The following is a 6708-nucleotide window of genomic DNA, read 5'->3' as shown; positions in this document are numbered from 1 at the left end:
TTGTGTCATGGCTGTATAAAATGTGGGCATATGTTTTCATTCCTTGGGACTGCGAGCTAAGTTTACCCTCTGGGATCTCTCTTGACATGTATGCATCAGGCTTCTGCTGATGCTAATGAAAGTTATATTGTACATATCAAAGCGAGCATACAAACATATTTTTTCTGTCAGCTGGCAGAGTGCCCATGCTTCTCTGAACAAAAGATACATCCTCCTTCCAAAGACAAAAGAGATTTTTTCAAGAAATTTAGCTTCATTAACAGAATGGTGGTTCTAAAACATCACAGCATGAGATCAAGTCTTCTCTTCAGGTTCCTTTGTTCTGGACTAGTCTGTCTCCCACATGACTCCCATTAAAAGCAGACATACAACTTTAGTGCGTTGACCTCCTAGAGAAGGGGTTGTTTAGACCCTGTAACAACCTTGGCATTCTTCTGCTTATATTCCTTTCCCTTATAAGTATGCTGACAAAGTTTCAATCCATAAAAATCCTTTCAGATGTCTCTTTATTGTGGGCAGCACTACTTTTTCTGAGTCCACGTTTATACATGTGATTTAATGTTCTGAGTATTTGGACTTCCATCAAAAACAATGGTTCCATCCCAAACAACATCCAGAAAGTAGGAGCATTCATGGATTTATTTAAATAAATATATTTTTCCCCTACACACTCGTTCACCATTAGTATATTTTGATGTGTTCATCAAGTAAACCATTGATCTGGTTTAATTTATAAGTTCTTAGCATAACTAATCAGTTCCATCTTATGGCCTCTATATTATGAAAAATGCCACATTTGAAAAAAAAAAAAAGATTTAGATATTAGTAATATCAGTGTGCTTAAATTGGCACATTTTTCACTTTTGTGTATTTAGGACTGTTGTCAGGCCTTTCACAGGTTTCGTCATTGCATAGAAGACTTAGTGATGGTTGTACCGACAAATATTTTCTAATACAGTTGCCACCAACTTCATTTTCACTAAACCTGTAAGCTAGAAAGGCTGATGTGTAAGCAATGAACATTTGCCAGTGCTCTCATGCCATAAGCAAACACTGTCAAGTAGTCAGTTGAAAACTACAACCAATATACTAATAAGCATCATTCTGTGATGATAATTATATTTAAGAAACTGAATGAGTTGCCAAAATCACATTCATCTCTTTATGAAAATATAATGTGTTACCAGAATGCGTCTTGACTTGGCTTCTACTCATTCACATCCTAAAACTGCAGTGACTGGGACTCTGAGGGGCTTTCAGCTGAATAAAAGGAGTGATAAGTGAGAACTACTTCATTTAGACCTTACTTATAGTACTGAAGTAATGTCATACACAGTCTTTGTATGACAAAACCTTAATGAGTTGGTGTAATACCTCAAAACATGCAATGAATACTGTAGACAGCACTTTCACTGTCAGTATTTTATTTAACACCACTGTGTAACACTTAACAGAAAGAACAGGCTGTAATTTGGACCTGTATTATTACATAAACTGTAATTGAATTACATAAACTGTAAGTGAAGAATTTAGGGACCAGAAGCAAAGGAAAGCTGATTTTAAAGCCTGGAAATGTGATTGATCACCAGCTCTCTATCATTCTTTGTGCTGAAAGTATTTGTCTAGCAGCATTAAGCATCTGCTTGCCTGTTTCACACAGATGCTGTAAATAGAATTTGACCTTTTGTTCAGAAAGTGTTTGAATATTTAATGTAAAAAATATTAAGTTATCAGAAAGGCTGTCTCTTTTGGGAAGAGTGTTCAATTTTTATACAGTCCAAGTTCTTGACGTACTTTGGAGCATGAATAACTTTAGAGCAGAACAAAGGAGGCAGTGCTAATGTGTAGTAACTCCAGAAGTAAATAACAGCTGTTCAAGAAGACTTCTATTAAATATGTATTAATTAATTTGAAGTGCATCACTTAAATATGTGAAGAGATTATCTTGTGTTAATTTACATTAAAACACACAGCACTTATTAGCCTCATTACAGTATCCTAAGTGTATCCGAAGCTATCACCTCATCCTACATTGAACATTTTGTTGGGTGTTGATTGCTTTCGATTTGCCCTTTTAAAATGTCAGATAGTGGCCTCCCTTTCTTGTTAGATTTCTTCTTTCTCACACATTTTGCTCTTGCCTAGTTACTATACTTGTGTCCATTATGCGCTGAGCAGGAAAGAACAGATCGTGAAAATGTAACAGCAGTTACCCACAGCTCAGTTCCCTTATGTGCCCACCCAAACTTCATGCGTGGTTCTCACTGTTGACTTATGAACTAGCATTACTTTTTTTTAGTGTTATTAGTCACTAATGGACCTAATAAGATAAATGTTGTGTTTTTTTTTTTTACCCAACCTATTTCAGTGCTGAAAATACTTAGGCTTGTAAGATTTACAGATAATGTCTAGAGTTTTTCTTCCCTGTGTCGTCTAGGCAGCTGGTCCAGCTGCTGAGCTGTTCTTTGTGTTACTAGCATGTCATCTAACTCTTTTGACTCCCTGGTTACAAGCTGGAGTTCTTGTTTTTAATTTTAAGTTCTTGTTTCCTGCACCTATTCCAGCAAAATTCTCACTGACAGAAAACCAAAGAATGTAAAGGACTTGCAAGCTGAAAGGGGAAGGAAACTAAAATTTTTGGCTGTAGCAAAATCTTGAAGTCCATGACAAATTGCTACAGTGCACAATTCTCTTGAGAGAAGTGAATGGGGATGTTTATTCCTCTTGACTGTAGTTTCAGGTTGTTTGCAGCCTCTTCAGTTAAGACTTCATGAGTTTGCACCTGGGATATGTTTCCAAGATCATCTCTGCTGGTATGTGTGCTTAGGGAGACATGTTTTGCTAAATGAAAGCTGAAGTTTTCCAGGATAATTATGGCAATAAGGGATGATATCTGTAGTGAAATCTGGGCTTGGAATTCATGGCTCTTTGGTTTAGGAGCATATTTAGAGATGGTATATATGTCTTCAAAAATAAGCCACTGAAGGTTTGCATTACAAAAGCTTCACTTACTTTCAGCACCTTTGCCCTAACATCCAGGCACTGTTTACTATGCTGAAGCAATTTCTGCTCTATAAACTAGAGACAGGGAGAATTGGTTTTAGCTTGTGTGATGTTATAAGCGTGACATCCCAGACCTGGCATTGCATGTGTCGTAAAGACAAAGAACTGGTACTTAGATGTTGAGTTTAGAAACAGAACTGCCTCTCTTGGTTTTGTTTGTTTGTTTTGCTTTTGTTTGTTTTCTTATGCATTTGCAATGCTAATCTGTGAAGCCTAAATGATAAAAATGTTCAGAAAGGGTGAAGAACTGGGCTGAGATATTCTTTTGTGGCCTAATATGCCATGGTATATAGTAGAATTGAACCTCCTTCCCACTCCATTTTATGGTCCCTGCTGCAGAAATACTGTCAGAATTTAAAATCCTTCTGAGAGATACTGAGCTGCGTTTCCTCCATAGAGATGTCAGGGAAAGTTACCCAATTAGTTCCTTGTTTTTATAACAACCAGTGCTTGTACTGGGGCTTCTTTAAAAAAAAAAAAAAAAAAAAAAAAAAAAAAGTGTTGAGGTATCATGGAACTTCGCTCCGTTTGTTTCCACTCTTAACCATTGTTTGACTGCTAGTGACAACTGTTATGTGATCCTTTGAACACTTGTTCATGTTCAGAGAACTGTTGTACACCTGCAGTGAAAAGAGAAAACGGAGGCAGCAGGTAAAATGAAAGTAAGGCTAAAAGGTTTCTGGTGAAATGCTGAGACTAATACATGCTTTTTTTTTTTTTTTACCCCCCCCATGCTTTTTTTTTTTTTTTTTTTACCTCCATTTAAAAATGCATAGATAATTTGGGGGGGGTGTGGACACACAGACACTTCTGCAATACAAACAGGGAAGTCCTTCATATGAGGCAAAAGGTTTGCGATTCACAACATACTTTGTTTCTTTCCATATAGTTTGAAGCTTCAGAAGTAGTAAAGGTAGGGAGGGCCTGGAGTGTTGCTTGTTAAACACTTCAGGGTGTGAAAAGGTGTGAGGTTAATTTTCTTGATTAAAAATCTATTGATTTTATTAACAGATGGGTTTCTTTCAAGATGTCACAAAGTGATTTCACTGATTTGGGCTGAAACTGCTACTCACTTTCTGCATTTTAACTTCCTTCTTTCCTGTCACTGTCAAGTTTTCACTGTTTCACAAAGTAAATTGAGTGTCAGACAGCAAGCCTTATGTTTCACGACTTCTTTTTCCAGTGGACATCACTCTCTGAAATGAATGGGAGAGAGATGCTGCTTGATTGAGTGCAATGTTGATTTACTCGGTGTTCCTCTGTTATTAAATTCATTCCGTTGTAGCCATTTAATTGTTTTCAAAAACATCTTTCCTGGTAGCAGCAGAATGATGAACAGATGAAAATTTCAAGAAAAAGAGGTGACGAGGGTACACAACCCATTTTCTTTAAAAGAAGCACAGGTTAGAATTAGTACCAGGTTAAGCAGAAGCAATTCATATTTTGCCTGTTAGCCATAGTTCTTGAATCCTTCTCCATTGATTCATCTCTCTTTGATTTCCCTTTTGAATATTAAAATGCATGTGCAACTTCTTTTGTCCTGCTGCCTTTGCAAAGAAAGATGGAATATCTAATGTAGGGGGTAGGAGCTGATGAACCTGCTGGTATTTAGGACCTTTTTATTGCTTTGCAAACAGCATTAAGTGTAAAAGTGTAAGTTCAGTGTAAAAGAAACTTTAAATATCTAAATTTGCCAAATTGGACATGAAATTAAGTGTTCAAGATGGTAGTTAGACTTGGAATTGTTTGACTTTGTGATGCAGCTAGCGTACTGGCTGTGCCGTGTCTTACTGCTATCAGAATGAGGTCACAAAACAGAGGAGATTAAAAACATGTTTCATACAAATGTAGGAGGAATCCCAAATTCAACAGTAAACAAGTACAAAAAGGAAGGCAGCACGTTAAGGGCAAGAAAAGATGGTTAAGTTTCCTGCAGTTCCTGCCTCATTGTTTATTCCAGCTTCCTGCTTTTTCATTTTGCTTCTCAAGCCTTTCTTGTGCATACACATAGATTATAGTATACAGAAGACTAAGAATAAGCTGAAGGCAGAAACTGACTTAATGAAGACATTCTTGTGATAGAGAAAAGATTCTGTTGTCCGCAGATGCGCAAAGAAAAATAGAAAAGCAGCTGCCCTTAGAAATGGAGTAAAAGTAGCGATGAGTGCTACGTCATGATGCTTTAGTCAAAATCTGAACTGTTGAATGTCTTTACATGAGAGGATCTGTACTTTTGTACAGGCACATAACCAAGAGGAGAAACAATAAGCTTCTGCTGGAAAAATACTGATGGTCTCATGTCTTAGATACTGTCCTGAATAGCGTTGAATTTTTGTTCAACTTTCAGCTGGAGAATAAGGATAAAAGGGAATAGCTTTCAACTGTTCTGTTATGAATGACAATATTAATAATCAATTTCTTGTCAAAAGCATCGGTTTCCTCAAGACCAAGCTTTAGAGGTATAATAATGCTCTGGCATCTTCCAGAGAAAAATTCCAAAGGGCACAAAGGCCCTATCTCACTAGTTTCCTTCTCTCCTCTGTAGGTAGTTTATGTTTTCTCAAAGCCTTTGGGCAGTCAGCAGAAAGGTGATGAAAGAAGCTTATGTGGCTATTGTTTGACAGGTGAGATGAAGTGGAGGTGAGATACAGCAATCAAGGGGAGGTTTTCTGGGTCTCCTGGCCTGCAGAATTAAAAAGTAAAACAAAAAATAACCAAACAAACAAAAGAACAGGTCTGTAGTTGGTCAGTAATGAGTTAGCACCCGCACCACAGCCGTGAGGTGGTGAGTACTGGAGTTTTGATGAATTGAGATGGCTTATTTTACTCTGCAATAGGCCCCCATGCAATCTTGCTCTTCTGTGAAAATTGTCAACTGAAACATTAATGAGAGCAAGTGCAGCTGGTGGCATTTGGGCTGTGAAAATTGGTTTGTAATACTTTACTAATAGTAATTTGGGATCTTAAATAATCTTGACTAATATTTCACTTGAGTGCTGAAAACCTTCAAGTTTCTGGAAATAAGGGTTGTTTTGTTTTCTTTTTAATACAGTCTTGGTCAGAGGATTCCTCTGAAGCACTAGCCATGGCTGCAGCGACATACATGGTGAAATAGATCCGTGGTCCAATCTGCCGTGACAACTCCTATGTAACTAAAAATAGGAAAAATAGAAGAGAAAATTTGTAGGGCTGGTAGTGGCTTGTATTTTTCAATAATTTATCAAGATTCGAGAGCACAGATTTCCTTTGGGAAATATTAGTTCTTAGGTTTACAAAGTGCCTCAGTTGTAAATACCCATAAAAATGACAATTTGGTAGGTCGTATTTATTCTTAAGCGGGTCAAAGGACATTAGCGTATTCCTCCTATATAAATCTGTCAAGTACAGAATTTCTTTATGCTCCCAAATCACAAAAGCGCCTCTTACAGTCAAGGAGAAAATGTCACATTATTGCCAATCAAGGACAACAAGCAAGCATATCGATCTCTACCCAATAACTTTTGCCCTGCTCACTAAGTTTTTATCACTGTAACTGGACATATCAAGGGACCAGATTTAATCTATACATATAGTGCTGATTTATTACAGGAGGAGAAATACAGTCTGGCCTTACTCCTCGCTCAATATTTTAAGTTATTTTGTCCC

The sequence above is a fragment of the Cygnus olor genome, chromosome 12 (genome assembly GCF_009769625.2).
Source record: "Cygnus olor isolate bCygOlo1 chromosome 12, bCygOlo1.pri.v2, whole genome shotgun sequence".
Lineage (NCBI taxonomy): Eukaryota > Metazoa > Chordata > Aves > Anseriformes > Anatidae > Cygnus > Cygnus olor.
Note: the sequence above shows the minus strand (reverse complement) of the source record.